Raw genomic sequence first — 27,048 nt, 5'->3', positions numbered from 1 at the left:
AGATCAAAACAAAAAATGATGGTTCCATGCTATCCTTGTGGGGCTAAATGCCCACCAAGTTTCGTGCACCCAGGTCTTTCAGTGTCCCGGGAATCCTTGACGGAAAATTAGCCATGCGAAAAAGAAAAAAAAGGGAAAAAAAAGAAAAATCTGACTAAACCCAGGGCTTAATTTGAGCCGGAACACGCTGGAACATGTTCCGACGTTCGATCTGGAACCTTTTTATTGGATCCGTCAACTCTTACGTCAATATAAAAAATAAATCGCCTAAACGAAAAATAAATAATTTACTGTTTGTGTAGTGTTCAATGTTGATATCTTTCTTATTAGTCTTTAGAAATAGGGGAAAGACCAAACAGGATACAACAAGCTAATCGAGGATTTGAAAGTGCTTTGTCCACAATATTTGCCACAGAAGGGTGATGCGCTGTTCGGGGAGAGAGAAGTTGAGACGCTCTGCCCGCAGTTTTGCATCGATAGCCATCAGGAATGTCATCAGGGCTTTCATGGAATACCACCTCTACCATCTCCTCCCCATTTGCCTTGTTGGGTGGTGCCGGTTGGGTGAGGTCATGGATTTCTAAAGGACATAGGTGTAGAGAAAGAAGCAGGGTAATGGAGGCCGGGGTCTGGATGCTGTATGGGCCATTTTGGACAAGTAGGCCCTAGGCTCACGATAGGAAAATCTGCGCTTCCATGCTGTATCTAGTTGATCATGGGTTGGGTGGTCATCATTGCAATATATAGCATACTTTAGCGCCGGCTATTAGCCCCTTGTTGGACAGTTTTGTTGGTTCCCCTGTATCTCCTGTTTTCCCGGTCTGTGTGCGCGCTTGTGTGTGTTTGTGTGTGTGCGCGTGAGTGTTTGTGTCTCCCGCTCCCTCTCTGTGTCATATTGACCGCCGCGCGCTTCGCCGCGCTTCATAATAAATTAACTAACTTACAATGCATATGTAGAAGAACAACAATTCACATAAATCACAGGGATTGTTTTTTGTTTGCTCTTCACAAATATATAGTGTTGCCTACAGGTGAGTTGTTTGTAATTGAAACCCTAAAATAACTAGCCCTTATCCCCTCACACATGAAACATAAAAGGGCTACTCATGCAAATAAATTAATGAAATGTTAATGAGAAACTTTTTGATATTAGGAAATGGGAAAATAATCACTAATTGATTAATCATTAGATTAATCGAAAAATTAATAATTACATTAGTCGACTAATCGAAAAAATAATCTCTAGATTAATCGTTTATAAAATGTCAATAGTTTGGGACAGCCCTATTACCTTTGAGTTCAAATAACAGGCGAGTGCAGAATGCATGTAGGCTATATACTCTGACACACAGTTGCGTCCCTGACCAGATCGCCAAGATAGGGCCCATTATGTTGATCTGATATATTTGGCCGATATCCAACAGAATCATGCAAGATCAATGTGAAGCACTTAAGTACTGAACCAGAAAGGCAAATGAACACATGGGATGCCCTAGTGTCACCATTTCATTATGAACCTTTGCAAGAACACTGAGATAATCACACAGCTATAAGTTTTCACATGGGTTTTCTTAAAGAGTTTTATGCCTAGAGACCAGAATTTGGAGCTTGGTTGTATCTTATGTTATGCTTTAAGATAAACTATGCTTTGTTCCCCCTATGGGTGCTTTAGGTATTGAGCATACAAGTATCAGTGGTTCCATGTATGTTTCCTACCTCAATGAATGCTTCTGAATACTGAAACAACGTGTCAATACGTCATCTTGAAGTCTTTAAACTCAAAATTATCTTCCATTAACATTGATGTTACAATACTAAGTACATTTGAATGCCTACTCTCAGTACATGCCTCCACCTGTATAACACAGTGACATTGAAATTATGTGATTATTTCCTGTAAACCAACCTAGGGTCTATTTTCAGAAGCTAACACGTTCAAAATGTTGCTTGAGAACATAATTAAGTTAATTGGTGGAGTTTTGAGCAAGAACGTTGTTTGCATTAACACCAAATTGTCTTACAGTGAAAGCGAAGCGGGCATACACTCACGTCAAAAACAAAATATTTCATACCACTGAAAATGTTCAAAATGGAATGACACTTCTGTGGTAGTGTGGTAAGGCTGTCTACAGACAAATCAAAGTATTGTAAACCTTGTAATACCTTATGTGCTAAAACCATACCATACCTTCTGTGTTACAGTAACATCACAGAACACGATAAAATGCTCTGCTTATCACTTATATCATCCCTTTAATGTAAACAGTGCCACTAAGATTACTCAAATTGGGTAATCATGGCATGAATCAATTTTGTAAATTGAAAGAGAAATATTACGTATTAATTGTAGGCCTATATTATACGTTTGTCAATCTAGCAAGTAGCAAATAAAACTTGTAAAATCTGTATTATTCCGTAGCTAATCAATAAGGAACATTAGGCAAGTCCATCACCTAAATGGAGGGGAGGTTACGTGGCGCAGTCTACTTCACTTCTGCACTAACCCCTGTCATACGATGACAAATATGGCTTATCGGCTCGCAGGTAGACTATATCTCATATCGTAGTTAGTAGAAGTAGGCCTAGTAGTTTCTGGCTTTGTTTGATAGCGTTAACCTTTACTGTTTTTTCTTCTGACCTAGTCGAAGAACAGGGAGCTTGTTACCACTCCAGGGCCGAAGTTATCCGTAACTTCGGGGCTAACTCCCTGGTTAGCAAATGAACGAGGATTTTGGTTTTATCTGCGGATTTATTTTTGCATTATTTTGAATATGACTAGCTCCAGTCTTAACAGCACGTCTACTTTTCCCACACGCATCTCAGTAACACACATATCCCCTCTCACTTTCTCTCTCTCCATCCCTGCGCACGGGGTTCTCTTAAAGGAGCTGCACCGTTTTACAGCAATTGCATCTACATTTTTATATTAGAATGTTTTGTCAAGTGTAAGCTTAAACTACCGTGATCAATTTAAGTTCTCGTGCCCCCCCTGGAAAGGTGTAATGCCCGTCCGTGAATTTGTGTCTGCCGCCGGGTCTGAATCTACTGTCAATGAACACAAAAGAAGGAGAGTTAGGTTACTTGGACGTGCTTTCTTCTCATACCACAGTGGTAGGATAGCGGTGCCTGCAATAACTGCACATCTCATCACTAGTTAGACTTCTCGAAAATTAGACCAGGTTTTTTGCGTAAGATAGTGCCCATTGTTTAATATTATAATATTATACACTGTAGAGGTGAATTGGTCACGTTAGGTGTCCCAGCAAGTTCATCTTGGCCGGACTAGGTCTTTACAAGATGTCTATGGGTCTAAGTCTGATGATGTTGTGCCCTTTCTTATGCCAAACGCATCACAGCACGTCGGCACCAGAGATGTGATGTGTCTTTGCTAGATTGTGAACAGTGCATATTTTTTTGGTCTGGCGCGTAGGATATGCTGTCTAAATATAGTGTTACACAGTATAGAAAAGTGTGGAATTGGATATTAGTATTTTCTACGTATCTAGTATTCTATTTCTAAGTACTAAGTTCTAGTGTTTGCTAATTACTCATGCCTTTTAAAGGTCATTTCATATAATATACCATTAATAATATTTATTTGAATTGATGAAGGAAGATGTTGTAAATGTTGCAACTGACCCCAGACCTTGGGACGGTTGCAACACTGTACAGAAACATTTGAAACATGTTTAAAATATATTACATTATACTACATGGCTGTTTTGGTGTCAATATGCATAGTTTTTGAAAATGTAGATTTTTCAACTATAATATTTTATATTTTCAATATGATTCTAGCATCTTCTAGTCAAGTTTATGACTATCGGTGCACCGCTAAGGCCCACTAAACACATCGGTACTCACAGTGTTTCTTAACTGGTGGGTCGGGACCCACAAGAACCGTTCTGGGTGGGTCACGGAGCTTGTGGTTAAAAAAAAAAATGCATATTTAAAATGCTACCTTATCAGATCTAATATCAGACTTTTCAGATCGGACAAAATGGGACAGAAACCCCAGAGTGTGGCATGCAGTGAATTGTTGGCAAATGAGAACATGAAACCAAAACTAAAATGCCACATAAAAGCACCCTTGTCAAAAACAAACCTGCCAAGTGTTTTAAGAGGTGACATCAGGAGTTGAAGGCTTCACAGATGTAATGCCAAACATCACCACGTTCCAGGCCTAGAGGTAAGCATTTTGCGTGTCTTACCATGTACCTCACCGTATCTTGGCTTGAAAGCTAAAAAAATATATATGGGTCGCGACTTCATGAACATGGGAAACAGTGGGTCCCAAACCCAGACCAGTTAAGAACCACTGCATTAAACCATACATTTAAACAAGATATTAAAGAAATACTAAAAATGTTGTAATTTTAAACTACAAGGATAAAAAAACTCATGTGTGCTGTTTTGATTTGTTTGGCTTGGGGACAGTTGGGGACACTTTGTTGCAACCAGGCCGTGCCCAACTCTGTGAACCATGACAGAACATAATGTGCTGGCTAAACACACACTAGCATAGCAAGCAAAAAAGGGTTCGGCCTGTATCCTATTACAAAAATACCCGTCATGAAAAAAAATACTTTGATAATTCAATTTCATATGAAATTTATTTTCTCAATATAGCTTCTAGCCTACAGCAATGTTGAATGTGATTTCTTTGTTGCTGGTGGAGTAGGCCTACACATATCATAAATTACTCTAGCATGGCTACTGGCTACAAGCCAAACTGAAGTTTGTCCTGGTCCTGGTCTGTCATTTTTCTTCTCCAGACAAATAAAACAAATCAAAATCATACAACTGATTTCATCAGCATTCAACCATTCAACTTTAATCTTGACATTTCGTGTTTATTCTCGACTCTTTCTATTGATAAACCAGATTCTGAAGTAGGCCTGCGGGAACCTATGACGGTGACCACAGGTAGACTTAGCCTAACACTATATTTAACCTAGCAAGAATTGTACCCATAGGCCTAATTATTTCAAGGAAGTTTACTTACCACATGTGTAGGGCTATATTGCCGGTTATGTTTCTATCCTAATTTCCTTAGGTTCTTTTCTTTTTTTCGTGCGTAACCGTTCTAGAGATATAATTAATTAAGTTTTACTTCCCCTTTCATGCGATTAGTCCTTGAGCCAGAGGGGTTGGTTTTCGTTTGAAAGCTGTTGCTCCAGACAAATAAAACAAATCAAAATCATACAACTGACTACATATATGGATCGGACCTACCTCTCTTCTCTCTACCTGGCAACATTGTTTGTGGTCACGCACTTCCAACTATGCCTATCCATTTAGGATAAAAAAAAACGGGAGTTTTATTTTTTTTTATTGTTGTAGCCTATCAATTTTCTTGCGCAATCAAGAAAAACTACATTTATAATTTTCAACTAAACAACAAAAAATGCATGTTTAGTTAAGGAGATTACATCCATCACAGGGCTATAATGATCTTATCTGCATGTCACATTCGTCTAGCTAGGCCTACCGTGATTTCTTGAGCAAACATTGGATCTAGGCCTACGTTCACACCGCGGACATGGACGTGAAGAATGTTAAGGGTCGTTTTCAGGCAACTTAAAAAAACACACATAGGCCTATGGCAAGATGTCTTTATTAGAGTAGGTCTATTAGGGCCTCACATATGAAGAAAGCAAAATATATTTTTGCCATAGGCGTAACGAGATTAAACTCGACGTTTAAATTAGATTAAACTCGAAACTCGAGTCGAAATTTCGAGAATAACCTAAAGTTGAAATATCATGTCGACTTTAATCTTGACATTTCGTCTTTATTCTATTGCTAAACCATTCTGAAGTAGGCCTTCATAGACTAACGTTATTCTTAGTGTACGCGGGAACCTATGACTGTGACCACAGGTAGACAGCCTATAACACTATATTTAACCCAGCAATAATCGTGGCCTAATTCTTTTCATGAAGTTTAGCCTTATCACCACATGTGTAGGGCTATATTGTTTGGTTATGTTTCTATCCCCATTTCTTAGGTTCTTTTCTTTTTTTTTTTCGTGCGTAGGCTAGTGTTCTAGAGGAGGCTTAGGGCGGTGCACTATAATTCAGTTTTTACTTTCCCTTTGACTCACGCGAGACCTTGAGCCAGATCGAGGGCGTGGGTAATCGGGAGAATTCCCGTGGGCGTGGGCAGTTATGTCCTAAGCAAAATCCCTAGCGGGCCCTACCGACCAGTGTTCATCACCATTATGTTAGGTTATAAATAATTATTCCAAATGTTCCAAAACATGTCATGTTCCAAACATGAAAACCTAAAGAATAATACAAAAAAATAGAATACAATACCGTAAATTACTTTAAAACCCATTAGGCTATAAACTTTGTACAAAAATATAAAGTATAGAAGTGAAATAGTTTTATTGGGGTCCCATAGGCCTACCCAAAAATTAGTAATTCATTTATCTTGATGAATTCTGTTTTATCTCCCCTTTCAATATTGTGAATAGTAAATGTGGGCAGTACATATAACACTAGCTACCATAACTGTGGCATTGATGGACAGTTTAACACGGAACCTGACTTAATCTAATTACTTCTTTGGATAAAGTCTATCTTACTTTTATTCTTAAATAGGCTGCTTGGTTGACCCATCTCCTGACAATGTTACAATGTTTATTGTTTGCCTACAATAAATATTAGCATGCAGAGTGAGAAGCGAACTACAGGAGTTGGAGCTGGGAGAAAAATAGCTGGGCCTAAAGAGGAATGGAAAGAAAATTTTGCGTTCATCTTACCCGGTTTCACAAATGCAAAGCCTGTGTATCTGATATGTAACAATGCTGTTGCTGTTTGAAAAGAATATCATACGAAACGCAGTGGCACCTACAAGATTAGGGCCTTGTTATCTGCTCCAAACAGAAGCACAAAGGCGCAATATTGAAGTGCTGGCCGAGGACTATATGCACAGCTAGCAGGATCCAGTGTGTTCTGGTGTTGTTTTTCATATTTGTTTAAGCACCCACTGGTAGTTTGATTAGTGAATAGCCTAGGCTATATGCCAAATCATTTCAGTGGCGGGCCAGCTTTGGCCGCCTGTTGCCGACCCACGTCATAGATTATAGCTTAAACTTGAGGTGTTTCAGTGATATTTTAATTCCATGTCGACTGAGCCGACAGGGAGGCTTTTTTTTTAAGTAGCCTTAATTGCCCATTCAGCCGACTGAGTTCAGAACTGCATTGGTGTTTATTATCTTCATGACTACAGGAGGAAGTAAGACAGAAGCCTAGCCTACTAGGAAGTGTCTGCCTGTGTTAGTTTGAGGACAAGAAACTGTGCATCAAAGGGTCAAAATTAGAAGCCAAAGAGAATCGTTGATAACAGAACAAGTGACGGTGTAAAATTAAAAATCTTTGGCGGCACGCGATTGAAAAAATGTAACGCGTTATGCTACCGCCATCTCGCTATCCGGAGAAATAATATTTGGTCACCGCTATTTACCGATTTGCGGCTCCCATTGACTTCCATTCAACACATGTAAACAAAACGTCAATTATGTGCTCAAACTAATGCCGCAGACTTATGCCAGCAACCATTTCACTTTGATAATAAACTACATTTTGATACAACATATATAGAGCAGGAATAACAGAATTTGACTTCAGCAGTGAGGAGAAATTTTATGCAGTGTCAGCCCCTAAGACTGTGCCCATTGCCTAAATTTGTGGTCGTTTAATGTTGAATGTCAAAGTAATTAGATTCCAAAAAAACTTACCTTAATGATACTCCACAATTTTAAAGGAACAACGTTTAAAAAAAGAAAAACACAATATATGAGATGGATTACACGAATAATTGACAAGGAGGTAGGCCTACAAGATTATTCGACGGTCGCTTCTTTTCTAATAAATATAATGAGCTACATTGCACATTTCAGGCCACTAGAAACTGAATTGTACCCATAGGCCCATTATTTCAAGGAAGTTTACTTTACCACATGTGGGGGCTATATTGCCGGTTATGTTTCTATCCTAATTTCCTTAGGTTCTTTTCTTTTTAGATGTGTAACCGTTCTAGAGATATAATTAATTAAGTTTTACTTCCCCTTTCATGCGATTAGTCCTTGAGCCAGAGGGGTTGGTTTTTCGCTTGAAAGCTGTTGCTCAGACAAATAAAAACAAATCAAAATCATACAACTGACTACATATATGGATCGGACCTACCTCTCTTCTCTCTACCTGGCAACATTGTTTTGTGGTCACGCACTTCCAACTATGCCCTATCCATTTAGGATAAAAAAAAAAAAAAAAGCGGGAGTTTTATTTTTTTTATTGTTATTAGTAATATCAATTTTCTTAGCGCCAATCAAGAAAAAAACTACATTTATAATTTTCAACTAAACAACAAAAAATGCATGTTTAGTTAAGGAGATTACATCCATCACAGGGCTATAATGATCTTATCTGCATGTCACATTAGATCTGGCTAGGCCTACCGTGATTTCTTGAGCAAACATTGGATCTAGGCCCACGTTCACACCATGGGACATGGACGTGAAGAATGTTAAGGGTCGATTTTCAGGCAACTTAAAAAAACACATGGGCCTATGGCAAGATGTCTTTATTAGAGTATTGGGTCTATTAGGGCCTCACATATGAAGAAAGAAAAAATATATTTTTGCCATAGGCCTACGAGATTAAACTTCGGCGTTTAAATTAGATTAAACTTCGAAACTTCAGTGAAAAAATTCGGTGAATAACCTAAAGTTGAAATATCATGGAAAACTTTAATCTTGACATTTAAATCTTATTCTATTGCTAAACCATTCTGAAGTAGGCCTTCATAGACTAACGTTATTCTTAGTGTGTGAGGGAACCTATGACTGTGACCACAGGTAGACAGCCTATAACACTATATTTAACCTTAGCAATGTCATTGGCCTAATTCTTTCAAAGGAAGTTTAGCCTACTTACCACATGTGTAGGGCTATATTGCGGTTATGTTTCTATCCTAATTTCCTTAGGTTCTTTTCTTTTTTAGATGCGTAGGCTAGTGTTCTAGAGGAGGCTTAGATTGCACCTATAATTCAGTTTTACTTTTCCCTTTGACTCACGAGACCTTGAGCCAGATCAGATGCGGGTGTCGGAGAATTCCGGTGGCGTGAGCAGTTGCTATGTCTAAGCAAAAAATCCTAGCAGACCCCTACCGACCAGTGTTCATCACCATTATGTTGGGTTATAAATAATTATTCCAAATGTTCCAAAACATGTCATGTTCCAAACATGAAAACCCAAAGAATAATACAAAAAATAGATACAATACCGTAAATTACTTTAAAAAACCCATTAGGCTATAAACTTTGTACAAAATATAAAGTATAGAAATTGAAATAGTTTTATTGGGGTCCTATAAATCTAAAAAAATTAGTAGTAATTCATTTATCTTGATGAATTCTGTTTTATCTCCCTTCAAATATTGTGAATAGTAAATGTGGGCAGTACATATAACACTAGCTACCATAACTGTGGCATTGATGGACAGTTTAACACGGAACCTGACTTAATCTAATTACTTCTTTGGATAAAGTCTATCTTACTTTTATTCTTAAATAGGCTGCTTGGTTGACCCATCTCCTGACAATGTTACAATGTTTATTGTTTGCCTACAATAAATATTAGCATGCAAGGAAGCGAACTACAGGAGTTGGAGCTGGGAGAAAAATAGCTGGGCCCTAAAGAGGAATGGAAAGAAAATTTTGCGTTCATCTTACCCGGTTTCACAAATGCAAAGCCTGTGTATCTGATATGTAACAATGCTGTTGCTGTTTGAAAAGAATATCATACAGAAACGCAGTGGCACCTTCAAAGGTGGCCTATCTGCTCCCAAACAGAAGCACAAAGGCGCAATATTGAAGTGCTGGCCGAGGACTATATGCACAGCTAGCAGGATCCAGTGTGTTCTGGTGTTGTTTTTCATATTTGTTTAAGCACCCACTGGTAGTTTGATTAGTGAATAGCCTAGGCTATATGCCAAATCATTTCAGTGGCGGGCCAGCTTTAACCGCCTGTTGCCGACCCACGTCATAGATTATAGCTTAAACTTGAGGTGTTTCAGTGATATTTTAATTCCATGTCGACTGAGCCGACAGGGAGGCTTTTTAAAAGTAGCCTTAATTGCCCATTCAGCCGACTGAGTTCAGAACTGCATTGGTGTTTTATTATCTTCATGACTACAGGAGGAAGTAAGACAGAAGCCTAGCCTACTAGGAAGTGTCTGCCTGTGTTAGTTTGAGACAAGAAACTGTGCATCAAAGGGTCAAAATTAGAAGCCAAAAGAGAATCGTTGATAACAGAACAAGTGACGGTGTAAAATTAAAATCTTTGGCGGCACGCGATTGAAAAATGTAACGCGTTATGCTACCGCCATCTCGCTTTCATCCGAGAAATAATCTTTGGTCACCGCTATTTTACCGATTTGCAGCTCCCATTGACTTCCATTCAACACATGTAAACAAAACGTCAATTATGTGCTCAAACTAATGCCGCAGACTTATGCCAGCAACCATTTCACTTTGATAATAAACTACATTTTGATACAACATATATATAGAGCAGGAATAACAGAATTTGACTTCAGCGGTGAGGAGAAATTACATGCAGTGTCAGCCCCTAAGACTGTGCCCATTGCCTAAATTTGTGGTCGTTTAATGTTGAATGTCAAAGTAATTAGATTCCAAAACTTACCTTTAATGATACTCCACAATTTTAAAGGAACAACGTTTAAAGAAAAACACAATATATGAGATGGATTATGAATAATTGACAAGGAGGTAGGCCTACAAGATTATTCGACGGTCACTTCTTTTAATAAATATAATGGTTACATTGCACATTTCAGACCACGAAACTGAATTGTACCCATAGGCCTAATTATTTCAAGGAAGTTTACTTACCACATGTGTGGGCTATATTGCCGGTTATGTTTCTATCTAATTTCCTTAGGTTCTTTTTTTTTTTTTCGTGCGTAACCGTTCTGAGATATAATTAATTAAGTTTTACTTCCCCATTTCATGCGATTAGTCCTTGAGCCAGAGGGGTTGGTTTTCGTTTGAAAGCTGTTGCTCCAGACAAATAAAACAAATCAAAATCATACAACTGACTACATATATGGATCGGACCTACCTCTCTTCTCTCTACCTGGCAACATTGTTTGTGGTCGCACTTCCAACTATGCCTATCCATTTGGGATAAAAAAAAAAAAAGCGGGAGTTTTATTTTTTTTTTAATAACCCTATCAATTTTCTTGCTGCAATCAGAAAAACTACATTTTATAATTTTTCAACTAAACAACAAAAAAAATGCATGTTTAGCGGTTAGAGATTCATCCATCACAGGGCTATAATGATCTTATCTGCATGTCACATTCGTCTAGCTAGGCCTACCGTGATTTCTTGAGCAAACATTGGATCTAGGCCTACGTTCACACATGGACATGGTGAAGAAGGAGATGTTAGGGGTGGATTTTTCAGGCAAAAAAAACACACATAGGCCTATGGCAAGATGTCTTTATTAGAGTAGGTCTATTAGGGGCCTCACATATGAAGAAAAGAAAAATATATTTTTGCCATGGGCGAGATTAAACTCGACGTTTAAGACCGTTAAACTCAAACTCAGTCATTCGAGAATAACCTAAAGTTGAAATATCATGTCGACTTTAATCTTGACAATTAGATTAAACTTCATAGACTAACGTTATTCTTAGTTACGGGAACCTATGACTGTTTGGGAGAATAACCTAAAGTTGAAATATCTATATTTATGGTTATGTTTCTTTAATTTCCTTGACATTGCGTCTAGTGTTTAATGGGGCGGGTGCATATAATTCAGTTTACTTTCCTTTGACTCCGCGAGACCTTGGAGCCAGATGCGGGTAATGTCAGGAGAATTCCCACGGTGGGCGTGGGCAGTTATGTCTAAGCAAAAAAATCCTGGGGACCCTGGAGACCAGTGTTCATCACCATTATGTTGGGTTATAAATAATTATTCCAAATGTTTCCAAAACATGTCATGTTCCAAACATGAAAAACCTATAAGAATAATACAAAAAAATGAATACAATACGTAAAATTACTTTAAAACCCATTTGGCTATAAACTTTGTACAAAATATAAAAGTATAGAAGTGAAATAGTTTTATTGGGGTCCCTATGGGCCTACCCAAAAATTAGTAATTCATTTTATCTTGATGAATTCTGTTTTATCTCCCCTTTCAATATTGTGAATAGTAAATGTGGGCGGTACATATAACACTAGCTACCATAACTGTGGCATTGATGGACAGTTTAGCTTACGGAACCTGACTTAATCTAATTGCTTCTTTGGATAAGTCTATCTTACTTTTATTCTTAAATAGGCTGCTTGGTTGACCCATCTCTGACAATGTTACAATGTTTATTGTTTGCCTACAATAAATATTAGCATGCCAAGTGAAAGCGAACTACAGGAGTTGGAGCTGGGAGAAAAATAGCTGGGCCTAAAGAGGAATGGAAGAAAAATTTTGCGTTCATCTTACCCGGTTTCACAAATGCAAAGCCTGTGTATCTGATATGTAACAATGCTGTTGCTGTTTGAAAAGAATATCATACGAAACGCAGTGGCACCTACAAGATTAGGGCCTTGTTATCTGCTCCAAACAGAAGCACAAAGGCGCAATATTGAAGTGCTGGCCGAGGACTATATGCACAGCTAGCAGGATCAGTGTGTTCTGGTGTTGTTTTTCATATTTGTTTAAGCACCCACTGGTAGTTTGATTAGTGAATAGCCTAGGCTATATGCCAAAATCATTTCAGTGGCAGGCCAGCTTTGGCCGCCTGTTGCCGACCCACGTCATAGATTATAGCTTAAACTTGAGGTGTTTCAGTGATATTTTAATTCCATGTCGACTGAGCCGACAGGGAGGCTTTTTTTTAAGTAGCCTTAATTGCCCATTCAACCGACTGAGTTCAGAACTGCATTGGTGTTTATTATCTTGTGACTGGGAGGAAATAAGACAAGCCTAGCCTACTAGGAAGTGTCTGCCTGTGTTAGTTTGAGGACAAGAAACTGTGCATCAAGGTCAAAATTAAACCCAAAGAGAATCGTTGATAACAGAACAAGTGACGGTGTAAATTAAAATCTTTGGCGGCACGCGATTGAAAAAAAATGTAACGCGTTATGCTACCGCCATCTCGCTATCCGAGATAATATTTGGTCACGCTATTTACCGATTTGCGGCTCCCATTGACTTCATTCAACACATGTAAACAAAACGTCAATTATGTGCTCAAACTAATGCCGCAGACTTATGCCAGCTTAACCATTTCACTTTGATAATAAACTACATTTTGATACAACATATATAAAACAGGAATAACAGAATTTGACTTCAGCAGTGAGGAGAAATTTGGCACAGTGTCAGCCCTAAGACTGTGCCCATTGCCTAAATTTGTGGTGGATTTAATGTTGAATGTCAAATGTGATAGGGTAAAACTTACCTTAATGATACTCCACAATTTTTTAAAGGAACAACGTTTAAAAGAAAAACACAATATATAGAGATGGATTACGAATAATTGACAAGGAGGTAGCCTACAAGATTATTAAACGGTGCAACCTTTTCTAATAAATATAATGAGCTACATTGCACATTTCGGAGAGGCCACTAGAAACTGAATTGTACCCATAGGCCTAATTATTTCAAGGAAGTTTACTTACCACATGTGTAGGGCTATATTGCGGTTATGTTTCTATCCTAATTTCCTTAGGTTCTTTCTTTTTTTAGATATGTGAACGTTCTAGAGATATAATTAATTAAGTTTTACTTCCCCTTTCATGCGATTAGTCCTTGAGCCAGAGGGGTTGGTTTTCGCTTGAAAGCTGTTGCTCCAGACAAATAAAACAAATCAAAATCATACAACTGACTACATATATGGATCAGGACCTACTCTCTTCCTCTCTACCTGGCAACATTGTTTGTGGTCACGCACTTCCAACTATGCCTATCCATTTAGGATAAAAAAAAAAAACGGGAGTTTTATTTTTTTTTTATTGTTGTAGTTTCATCAATTTTCTTGCGCAATCAAGAAAAACTACATTTATAATTTTCAACTAAACAACAAAAATGCATGTTTAGTTAAGGAGATTACATCCATCACAGGGCTATAATGATCTTATCTGCATGTCACATCTGCCTAGCTAGGCCTACCGCGGATTTCTTGAGCAAACATTGATCCTAGGCCCACGTTCACACATGGGACATGGACGTGAAGAATGTTAAGGGTAAGTTTTCAGGCAACAAAAAAAAAAAACACATAGGCCTATGGCAAGATGTCTTTATTAAGTAGTAGGTCTATTAGGGCCTCACATATGAAAGAAAGAAAAAATATATTTTGCCATAGGCCTAACGAGATTAAACTCGACGCTTAAATTAGATTAAACTCGAAACTCGAGTCGAAATTCCGAGAATAACCTAAAGTTGAAATATCATGTCGACTTTAATCTTGACATTTCGCCTTTATTCTATTGCTAAACCATTCTGAAGTAGGCCTTCATAGACTAACGTTATTCTTAGTGTATGCGGGAACCTATGACTGTGACCACAGGTAGACAGCCTATAACACTATATTTAACCTAGCAATAATCGTGGGCTCAATTCTTTCAAGGAAGTTTAGCCTACTTACTCACATTGTAGGGCTATATTGCCGGGTTATGTTTCTATCCTAATTTCCTTAGGTTCTTTTCTTTTTTTTTGCGTAGGCTAGTGTTCTAGAGGAGGCTTAGGGGGGTGCACTATAATTCAGTTTTACTTTCCCTTTGACTCACGCGCGAGACCTTGAGCCAGATCGGAGGGTGTCGGAGAATTCCCGTGGGCGTGGAGCAGTTATGTCCTAAGCAAAAACCTAGCGGGCCCTACCGACCAGTGTTCATCATTATGTTAGGTTATAAATAATTATTCCAAATGTTCCAAAACTTATGTCATGTTCCAAACAGAAAAACCTAAAAGAATAATACAAAAAATAGAATACAATACCGTAGAATTACTTTTAAAACCCATTAGGCTATAAACTTTTGTACAAAATATAGTATAGAATTGAAATAGTTTTATTGGGGTCCTATAGGCCTTACCAAAAAATTAGTAATTCATTTATCTTGATGAATTCTGTTTTATCTCCCCTTTCAATATTGTGAATAGTAAATGTGGGCAGTACATATAACACTAGCTACCATAACTGTGGCATTGATGGACAGTTTAACACGGAACCTGACTTAATCTAATTACTTCTTTGGATAAAGTCTATCTTACTTTTATTCTTAAATAGGCTGCTTGGTTGACCCATCTCCTGACAATGTTACAATGTTTATTGTTTGCCTACAATAAATATTAGCATGCAGAGTGAGAAGCTTAACTACAGGAGTTGGAGCTGGGAGAAAAATAGCTGGGCCTAAAGAGGAATGGAAAGAAAATTTTGCGTTCATCTTACCCGGTTTCACAAATGCAAAGCCTGTGTATCTGATATGTAACAATGCTGTTGCTGTTTGAAAGAATATCATACGAAACGCAGTGGCACCTTCAAGGTGGCCTATCTGCTCCAAACAGAAGCACAAAGGCGCAATATTGAAGTGCTGGCCGAGGACTATATGCACAGCTAAGCAGGATCCAGTGTGTTCTGGTGTTGTTTTTCATATTTGTTTAACACCACTGGTAGTTTGATTAGTGAATAGCCTAGGCTATATGCCAAATCATTTCAGTGGCGGGCCAGCTTTGGCCGCCTGTTGCCGACCCACGTCATAGATTATAGCTTAAACTTGAGGTGTTTCAGTGATATTTTAATTCCATGTCGACTGAGCCGTGGGGAGGTTTTTTTTAAGTAGCCTTAATTGCCCATTCAGCCGACTGAGTTCAGAACTGCATTGGTGTTTTATTATCTTCATGACTACAGGAGGAAGTAAGACAGAAGCCTAGCCTACTAGGGAAGTGTCTGCCTGTGTTAGTTTGAGGACAAGAAACTGTGCATCAAAGGGTCAAAATTAGAAGCCAAAGAGAATCGTTGATAACAGAACAAGTGACGGTGTAAAATTAAAATCTTTGGCGGCACGCGATTGAAAAATGTAACGCGTTATGCTACCGCCATCTCGCTATCCGGAAAATAATCTTTGGTCACCGCTATTTACCGATTTGCGGGCTCCCATTGACTTCCATTCAACACATGTAAACAAAACGTCAATTATGTGCTCAAACTAATGCCGCAGACTTATGCCAGCAACCATTTCACTTTGATAATAAACTACATTTTGATACAACATATATAGAGCAGGAATAACAGAATTTGACTTCAGCAGTGAGGAGAAATTTTATGCAGTGTCAGCCCCTAAGACTGTGCCCATTGCCTAAATTTGTGGTCGTTTAATGTTGAATGTCAAAGTAATTAGATTCCAAAACTTACCTTAATGATACTCCACAATTTTTAAAGGAACAACGTTTAAAAAGAAAAACACAATATATGAGATGGATTACACGAATAATTGACAAGGAGGTAGGCCTACAAGATTATTCGACGGTCGCTTCTTTTCTAATAAATATAATGAGCTACATTGCACATTTCAGGCCACTAGAAACTGAATTGTACCCATAGGCCTAATTATTTCAAGGAAGTTTACTTACCACATGTGTAGGGCTATATTGCCGGTTATGTTTCTATCCTAATTTCCTTAGGTTCTTTTCTTTTTTTCGTGCGTAACCGTTCTAGAGATATAATTAATTAAGTTTTTTACTTCCTTTCATGCGATTAGTCCTTGAGCCAGAGGGGTTGGTTTTCGTTTGAAAGCTGTTGCTCCAGACAAATAAAACAAATCAAAATCATACAACTGACTACATATATGGATCGGACCTACCTCTCTTCTCTCTACCTGGCAACATTGTTTGTGGTCACGCACTTCCAACTATGCCTATCCATTTAGGATAAAAAAAAAAAACGGGAGTTTTATTTTTTTTATTGTTGTAGCCTATCAATTTTCTTGCGCAATCAAGAAAAACTACATTTATAATTTTCAACTAAACAACAAAAAATGCATGTTTAGTTAAGGAGATTACATCCATCACAGGGCTATAATGATCTTATCTGCATGTCACATTCGTCTAGCTAGGCCTACCGTGATTTCTTGAGCAAACATTGGATCTAGGCCTACGTTCACACCGCGGACATGGACGTGAAGAATGTTAAGGGTCGTTTTCAGGCAACTTAAAAAAACACACATAGGCCTATGGCAAGATGTCTTTATTAGAGTAGGTCTATTAGGGCCTCACATATGAAGAAAGAAAAATATATTTTTGCCATAGGCCTAACGAGATTAAACTCGACGTTTAAATTAGATTAAACTCGAAACTCGAGTCGAAATTTCGAGAATAACCTAAAGTTGAAATATCATGTCGACTTTAATCTTGACATTTCGTCTTTATTCTATTGCTAAACCATTCTGAAGTAGGCCTTCATAGACTAACGTTATTCTTAGTGTACGCGGGAACCTATGACTGTGACCACAGGTAGACAGCCTATAACACTATATTTAACCTAGCAATAATCGTGGCCTAATTCTTTCAAGGAAGTTTAGCCTACTTACCACATGTGTAGGGCTATATTGCCGGTTATGTTTCTATCCTAATTTCCTTAGGTTCTTTTCTTTTTTTCGTGCGTAGGCTAGTGTTCTAGAGGAGGCTTAGGGCGGTGCACTATAATTCAGTTTTACTTTCCCTTTGACTCACGCGAGACCTTGAGCCAGATCGAGGGCGGGTAATCGGGAGAATTCCCGGTGGGCGTGGGCAGTTATGTCCTAAGCAAAAAATCCTAGCGGGCCCTACCGACCAGTGTTCATCACCATTATGTTAGGTTATAAATAATTATTCCAAATGTTCCAAAACATGTCATGTTCCAAACATGAAAAACCTAAAGAATAATACAAAAAAATAGAATACAATACCGTAAATTACTTTAAAAACCCATTAGGCTATAAACTTTGTACAAAATATAAAGTATAGAAGTGAAATAGTTTTATTGGGGTCCTATAGGCCTACCCAAAAATTAGTAATTCATTTATCTTGATGAATTCTGTTTTATCTCCCCTTTCAATATTGTGAATAGTAAATGTGGGCAGTACATATAACACTAGCTACCATAACTGTGGCATTGATGGACAGTTTAACACGGAACCTGACTTAATCTAATTACTTCTTTGGATAAAGTCTATCTTACTTTTATTCTTAAATAGGCTGCTTGGTTGACCCATCTCCTGACAATGTTACAATGTTTATTGTTTGCCTACAATAAATATTAGCATGCAGAGTGAGAAGCGAACTACAGGAGTTGGAGCTGGGAGAAAATAGCTGGGCCTAAAAGAGGAATGGAAAGACAATTTTGCGTTCATCTTACCCGGTTTCACAAATGCAAAGCCTGTGTATCTGATATGTAACAATGCTGTTGCTGTTTGAAAAGAATATCATACGAAACGCAGTGGCACCTTCAAGGTGGCCTATCTGCTCCAAACAGAAGCACAAAGGCGCAATATTGAAGTGCTGGCCGAGGACTATATGCACAGCTAGCAGGATCCAGTGTGTTCTGGTGTTGTTTTTCATATTTGTTTAAGCACCCACTGGTAGTTTGATTAGTGAATAGCCTAGGCTATATGCCAAATCATTTCAGTGGCGGGCCAGCTTTGGCCGCCTGTTGCCGACCCATGTCATAGATTATAGCTTAAACTTGAGGTGTTTCAGTGATATTTTAATTCCATGTCGACTGAGCCGACAGGGAGGCTTTTTTTTTAAGTAGCCTTAATTGCCCATTCAGCCGACTGAGTTCAGAACTGCATTGGTGTTTATTATCTTCATGACTACAGGAGGAAGTAAGACAGAAGCCTAGCCTACTAGGAAGTGTCTGCCTGTGTTAGTTTGAGGACAAGAAACTGTGCATCAAAGGGTCAAAATTAGAAGCCAAAGAGAATCGTTGATAACAGAACAAGTGACGGTGTAAAATTAAAAATCTTTGGCGGCACGCGATTGAAAAAATGTAACGCGTTATGCTACCGCCATCTCGCTATCCGGAGAAATAATCTTTGGTCACCGCTATTTACCGATTTGCGGCTCCCATTGACTTCCATTCAACACATGTAAACAAAACGTCAATTATGTGCTCAAACTAATGCCGCAGACTTATGCCAGCAACCATTTCACTTTGATAATAAACTACATTTTGATACAACATATATAGAGCAGGAATAACAGAATTTGACTTCAGCAGTGAGGAGAAATTTTATGCAGTGTCAGCCCCTAAGACTGTGCCCATTGCCTAAATTTGTGGTCGTTTAATGTTGAATGTCAAAGTAATTAGATTCCAAAACTTACCTTAATGATACTCCACAATTTTTAAAGGAACAACGTTTAAAAAGAAAAACACAATATATGAGATGGATTACACGAATAATTGACAAGGAGGTAGGCCTACAAGATTATTCGACGGTCGCTTCTTTTCTAATAAATATAATGAGCTACATTGCACATTTCAGGCCACTAGATGGTGGCATTTCACTGCACTGCAATTTCACCCCATACACACCCATAACATAGGAGTAAATAAAGGAGTAAATAACATAAAATAAATAAATTAAACAAAAACAAATGATAAAAAAGAAAGAAAGAATAATAAAAATAAATAATAACAATACATAAATAATAAATTGGGCAGCTGTGGCCTACTGGTTAGCGCTTCGGAATTGTAACCGAAGGGTTGCCTGTTCAAACCCCGACCAGTAGAAAGCGGCTGAAGTGCCCTTGAGCAAGGCACCTAACCCCTCACTGCTCCCCGAGCGCCGCTGTTGTTGCAGGCAGCTCACTGCGTCAGGATTAGTGTGTGCTTCATCTCACTGTGTTCACTGTGTGCTGAGTGTGTTTCACTAATTCACGGATTGGGATAAATGCAGAGACCAAATTTCCCTCACAGGATCAAAAAAGTATATATACTTATATACTTATATACTTAAAAATATGAGAATATTCATATGAGAAGCCACAGTGTTAAATGAGCGAGCTGAACCATCCAGTCCAGAGACTACTCCTCAACTACACTGTCCGGAGCAGTTACGCTGTCAAGAAAGGGGCCCCAGATCTTGTAGAACTTATTTACTGAGACTCCGAGACTATATCTAATCTTTTAGTGAGAGGAAGGACAGTGTGTCCTTGACCCAGTCGGCGTGATTGGGTGGGTAAGCCTCCTTCCATTTCAGCAAGATGGAACGGCGTGCTAGCAATGAGGCAAAGGCCAGGATCTTATGTTCTGCTACAGGTAGCAGAAGTTCCTCTGGGGCAACCCCAAACAGTGCCACGGGAGGATCTGGGTCGATCTTGTGGTTTAGGATTTCAGAGAGGGTCTCAAAAACTGAACGGCAAAAAGCTTCTAGAGAGGGACAGGACCAGTACATATGAATTAGGGAGGCATCCACACTCTTACACTTATCACATATTGGAGAATCATTCGGAAGTATTTTAGAAAGTTTTACTTTAGACAGATGGACACGTTGCACAACCTTAAACTGTATAAGGGAGTGACGGGCGCACATAGAAGACCCATGCACCTGCTTAAGAATGGAATCCCAGACATTATCTGGAAAGCACAGACCCAAGTCCTGCTCCCATGCAGCCCGGACAACAGTCAAAGATGGGGAGGTCACACCTGATATTAATTTATATAACGCTGAAATAGCTCCCTTTTTAGATATGTCAAGACTGAGAAAGTCATCTAAAGGATTGACAGGCATAGATGGGAAGTTTGGTACCTGACAACGCACAAAATTCCTCACCTGGAGAAATCTGAAAAAAGTTGTATTTGGCAAGACATACTTTCCTGACAACTGCTCAAAAGAGGCAAATGTTTTCTCTATAAACAGGTCTTGAAAACAGCGGAGCCCTAAGTCATGCCATGCCATGCCATGAATGTCTTATCCTGCATTGATGGAGCAAAGAGATGATTTAACGCTATGGGGCTTAGAAGAGAGAATTTCTGAAGACCAAATGTCTTCCTGAACTGAGCCCACAACCTAAGAGAGCGGTCCACAACTGGGTTATTTGTAGGTGTACGTCCAATCCCAGGAAGAGCAGCACTCAAATATGCTGACAGAGAGGTCTGCTTGCAAGCACTGCTTTCCATGAGAACCCAGGATGGACAATCAAGGCTGAGATGGTAACGCCACCAATATAACATGCATTGTACGTTGGCCGCCCAGTAGTAGTATTTAAAATTAGGAAGAGCCATGCCACCCTGGTCTTTGAAGAAAGTCTTAACGAAGGCTTTCCAAATGAATGATGAAATTATAGAATCCAAAGATTTTTAAAAAGAAAGACAGGTTTTCCAGGCTCCATTTCTTTTTACGAGACACCCTGCTCATTTGAGCCATCTACCGGTTGTTTGGGTTGTTGCAGCGTCACACTGGGAAAATACAAATTAAAGTCGCGTGATACCGCGTGATCCCACACGCGGACCGCAAGTGAAGCTGGCCAAGTCGAAGCACTGCCCACTGTATGCATTGGAACAGATACAAGTACTTGGGAAGAATGGTCATTTTGATTGAGTTGATACGTCCAATGAGAGTCATGTTCAGAGGGGACCATTTTGACAGGTCCTGTTTAGTTTGTTCTAATAATTTGGCAAAATTAGCATTGAAGAGGTGGTTATAAGAGCGCGTAACGTTGACCCCTAGGTATGTAAAATTACTCTTAGCAATCCTAAAAGGTACTGTTAAGTGTAGTTGTAATGCTTCATGACTAATAGGGAAAAGTGACACATTTGGATTAGAAATATAAAGCAAGAGATCATCTGCAAATAAAGAGACCCTGTGCTCAGCTCCCCCCCCCACACCACACCTGTAATTTGGTTGGATTTGCGGAGTGCAATTGCTAATGGTTCAATAGGGCAAAGAGTAGAGGACTGAGAGGACAACCCTGACGGGTGCCACGATGTAGAGTAAACGGAGTGGAGTATTGGCTATTGGTTAGGACTGATGCTGTACAACAGCCTTATCCAGGAAATAAAGACGGGGCCAAAACCGAATTTCTCTAAAACAGTAAACAGGTAATCCCATTCTACCCTGTCAAAAGCTTGTTCTGCATCCATAGAGACAATACATTCTGAAACAGATTTTGAAGGAGAATATAAAACATTGAATAGACGACGTATTAAAAAATGATTGTCGGCTTCTAATAAACCCTGTTTGGTCAGGAGATATCACAGTGGGGAGGACTCCCTCAAGTCTTTTGGCCAACACCTTAGCTAAAATCTTGACATCATTATTTAACAGTGAGATGGGTCTGTATGAAGCACATTCCATTGGGTCCTTACCACTTTTGGCCAACAGGGAGATGCAGGCCTGAGCTATTGTTGGTGGTAGAGTCCATTTTTTTTCAAGGGACTCAACAAGAACCAGTGTGAGATGACCAGAGAGCTGAGCAGAGAATCTCTTATAAAACTCAACTGGAAACCCATCTGGACCAGGAGACTTCCCTGATTGCATAGAGAATATAGCCGATGCAATCTCCTGTTGTGTAATGGGTTGTTCAAGATGTGTCATTAGGTCTGAAGATATGGTAGGAATTTCTCTAAATTTAGAATTGATCACATTTGGGTCAGAGGTTATTCCTCCATCCTTGAGTCGCAAAGCACTGATACTTTGGCTCTTGCCCCTCTTAATTGGCTGGCAAGAAGTTTGCCTGTCTTCTCCCCATGTTCATAATAATCACTGCGACTCCTCTGTAAAAGATGTACGGTTTCTTGAGTAGAAAGTAAGTCAAATTTAGTTTTCAGTTTTAAGCGTTCCCTGTACAGCTCTGTCGTTGGGGCGGTTGTGTACTGGCTGTCTATATCTTTAATTTGCTTTATAAGGTGTGTTTGAAATGATCTGTCCCCTGAAAAAGGCCTTAAGGGCTTGCCAGACAGTTGCATTAGAGACCTCGGGGGTTTTATTGATGGTCATAAAATAACTTATCTGTTCAGATATGAAGTCAACAAAATCATCAGACGCTAGGGTTGAGTTTAACCGCCAGTTTCTCCTTGGTTTGGCTACACAAGTGAATGATAGATCCAGTGTCACCGGTGCATGATAAGAAATAACAATACTCTGGTATGCACAAGAGCGAACCTTTGACATCATGCTACTTTCTATTAAGAAATAGTCGATCCTTGAATATGAGTGATGGCAGTGTTGTGTAAAGTACTAGAAAGCAATACTTGAGTAAAAGTACAAGTATCGCACTAGAAAAAGACTTTGGTAGAAGTGAAAGTTACCTTTTAGAATATTACTTAAGTAAAAGTCTTAAAGTATCTGATATTTACTGTACTTAAGTATCAAAAGTAATTTTCTGATATTTAATGTACTTAAGTATTTAAAGGGGTGATAGAATGATGATATAGGGTATTTTGTGCTGGTCCTTAAGGTCTCTGAATAGGGTGTGTAACATTGGTTGGGCTGAAAATGTCATATTTGCTGTTCTATGCGCCCTAATGCAAGCCTGGTTAAAAGCCCTAGAATGAAATGAGAGGTTTTCTTCCTTTTATGGTATGCTCATGAATATTTAGATGAACTGCGTGCTGATTGGTTGGTTTACAACGAGCGAAGCTCCGGAGCAAAGACGCATACATGACCGACAGCACTCACTGAAACAGCCAAGGTGGAAATACTATGGCGACATAGGTGTTGAACAGCATATTTGAGCCTGAATCAAAGGAAGAATCTGAAATAGAGGAGCAACCAGTCGCCCATAGATTGGAAATGACTACTTCAGAGTGGTAAGTTTTGTCATTTACTTGAGTTTGCCACACGTAGCCCAGTTAGCTAGCTGTAATACTAGTGCAGTACTTTCATGCGTTAGTGTAAAGTAGACTAAGCTAAACATTGTATTAGGGTTCGTTTTTAGCATTGTAAGCAACAGAAGTTATTATTTTGCACACAAACAAATGTTTTACAACTTGTACAATTTTTGTCAAGATGTCCAGTTAGAAGCTAGCTGAAAAGTTCGTAGCCAGTCGTGGGCAGTTCAGGCTATGCTGTAGTGAAAGGAGTGCTGCTTGCAAGGAAAGTACTCGTTTTTGTCAGTAAGTATATTCTCCTGCTGAATAGGTCATCTGATTAGGAGTTACATACATTATTGTAGTGGTAATATGTGATCTTACCACAGGACGTCCAGTTAGCTGGGCAGGAGCTCTGTGCAGTTCGTAGACTATATGGCTGAAGTGAAACGAGTAGCCATATAGCCTACTGCTCGCGTCAATGAAAATATTACGTTTGTGTCAGTAGGTCTAATGTACTCGTGTAACTACTATCCTGCTGATTAAGTCATCTGATTATCGAGATTTTTACTTTCTTTCCATGTAGTAATGTATGATCTTACAACGGGACGTCCAGTTAGCTGGGCAGGAGCTATGTGCATTTTGTAGCCTATGGCTGAAGTGAAACGAGGTCAACGAAAATATTACTAGGCCTACTCTTGTTTGTGTCAATTCAAAAACACTTTTATTTATCCCCAAGGGGCAATTTACATAGTACCATGGAGTAGAGTACAATAATCAAAAATCCTATAAATATCACTGTTTAAAATACAGTAGGTACAGTCAGTAGGTCTAATGTAATCTTGTAACTATCCTGCTGACATCTGGTTGAGATTATTACCTTCTTTCCATGTGATCTTACAACTCTGGTAACTAAAACTGGAGACATTTACTTAAGCTACTTTGTGCTTCCTGCTCATTCAAAATTACGAAATAACAGCAGGGACATTGTTTGTTTTTACAAGTTATGAAAAGAAGGTTCCTGAGGAGCTGACCTGAATGACCATCATGGCCTCGATCCGTTGTGCCTCTATATTTATTCTTTGCAAAATGCAATGAATATTTACAGAGCTGACCATGGCCGTTTGAGAATCAGAGGGATGGAAAGGTGAGGACAATCTGATACAAGTGTTAGCAGTTACAGTATATAAATAAAATATTTGTAACCAATACACATTCATTATTGGTTCAGCATATTGCAAAAACACAATTTGATCAACACCACAAAATGACAAACTTTTTTTTTTTTTTTTTTTTTCAACAATCGTCCAGTGATACTCTAATGTAAAAGATTAAAAAATAAATAGTAAAAAATGTGCTTTTCCACCCTGTTCTCATTGCAGGCAATGAAGTGACTTGGCCTACAGGTCTTTTGTGAGCAGATGCTTGGGTTTCCTTAGAAGAAGCGTCCGTGTCATGATCCCCTCAGGTGTGGTGCTACGCGATATGGAGGGGCGTCCGGATACTTCAGGGCAGTACGTTGGATTCAGACCCCTTGTCGACTGAACCGTGACTCATGTTCAGCAACAGCATCCTCCATGGAAGGTCTGTCAAGCTGAGCCCACAAGTCCTGGGGCACAGGAATCCGCTGGACGGCATCCCAATCAGGAAGAGGGTCTTTGATGATCTCGAAGAGAACAAGAAAGAGGACTTTTGGATATTGGATACTGTAATACAGTGCATTGTAAGCTGTATACTGTACAATAAACAAATTGTATGGCCCTGAACATTGTGCTTTGTTTACAGTACTGATGATTTTGACACCAGTAGCATCAGGTCTAAGACATCGATTCACACACAACAGGCTAAGTTCTTTTTAGTGCCTATACTGTTACACATTTTGATTTGTTGTTTGTAATAAAATATACTTTTTTATTAAACTTACAAATTGTTTGGCAAGTCTGTACATAGTTTCTCCTTGGCTGTTGTGGTGATTTTATCTAGATATAATAACTTGTGTGTGTGCGCATGCTGGTTTATTAGAAACATTCCATCTTATATAAGGATATTGTTTATGCAACTGTAATGCAACATTTACTGGAAGTCATGAGACTGAGCGGTCAGAGACTAAGAGTGAAACTGAGGAGGAATGGCAGTGAAAGTAAAACCAAACAGGGCTTAGAAGAAGTGGAGGGGTTTACAAGAAAAGGAGGCAGAACCAAAAGTGAAAGTACACATAGAACCAAAACAAACGCATACTCTGCCTGGCAACAGATTACACATAGGACCTGGCCACATGTATCCTGCCTAGTAACACACATTTTTAATGTTTAAATGAGAAGGGTTTTCCACCAATATCTCAAGTCCCAAAACGTTCTGATTGGCTAAAAGGGGCCTGGTGACGTTCCTGGGGATAGGAACGCCTCCCAGGCCCCTGAGAGCATAAAAGAAGGAGCTCAGGCACATTCAGATCAGATCTCATCGGGGTAGCAGCTGCCACTCATCACTCTATTGCCTGACGGTCCAGTCCTGACGCTGTTTGGATTGTATTATCACTGCAATACGGTGAATAAAGGATCAACAGTCTTCAGCTTCTCTCGTCTTGGTGTTCTCCTTCGGGTCCTTGACATCAAAGTGCTAGTTGGATTGGAGGTTCAGGGAAAGTGGATAGTTTTTCCACGACACTGTCTTCTGTTGCGGGGACTCGGCATTCTCATTGAAGTGCATGGCTGCAAGATAAAACCTAAACCAAACAACAAATGTTGTAACAAGTGAAAGTCACTTTTGCATGCACACACCAAGCTGTTCACTCACAGCAAAAGCGTTTGCTAATATTCTAAGCCCTGCAAGATGCCACACTTGGAGCATCTGTTTGACATGCTGCGTTTGTCATGTTGTCGTTCTTGTAATGTTCTAAAATAAGAACGTGCAAATAAACCCATTGTATTTAGACAACACGGTTTTCAACATATCGACTAGATATCATTTGAATTGATAACGTGAAGTTTCCACTTCTGACATCAAAAACTTATGTGGGTTATATTACAGCTTAGCAACCAAACTATCATGTTACTCGGCTTCAGTTAGCTATCTTGCTGAGAACATGAGAGCAGCTAACCTGTCAGATCTCGACAAACATGCATAGTAAAATGTAGGTTAACATGACAACACAGGTTTTATCCGAATGACACACAGGAAAATTAAATAGCCTTGCCAATGAACTAAATCACACATTCTACT

At 39.0% G+C, this 27,048-nt stretch overlaps 1 protein-coding gene across 7 annotated transcripts in view; it reads right to left on the bottom strand.

Moving 5' to 3' along the window:
* The window catches only part of LOC125286794, a 140,825-nt gene extending 134,845 nt beyond the window's left edge, over positions 1–5,980 (bottom strand). For 3 of the 7 annotated variants that reach the window (XM_048232072.1, XM_048232077.1, XM_048232075.1), the window contains exon 1: positions 5,006–5,241. The gene's annotated coding sequence lies outside the window, so the exon portion shown is untranslated. Of the gene's footprint in view, positions 1–5,005; positions 5,249–5,959 lie in introns of those variants that run through there. The other 4 variants (XR_007192244.1, XM_048232078.1, XM_048232071.1 and 1 more) reach the window with 3 other exon arrangements.
* Positions 5,981–27,048: the final 21,068 nt, after the last annotated feature.

Source organism: Alosa alosa, chromosome 21, assembly GCF_017589495.1.
Source record: "Alosa alosa isolate M-15738 ecotype Scorff River chromosome 21, AALO_Geno_1.1, whole genome shotgun sequence".
Lineage (NCBI taxonomy): Eukaryota > Metazoa > Chordata > Actinopteri > Clupeiformes > Clupeidae > Alosa > Alosa alosa.
Note: the sequence above shows the minus strand (reverse complement) of the source record. Positions and strands in the feature narration are given on the sequence as shown.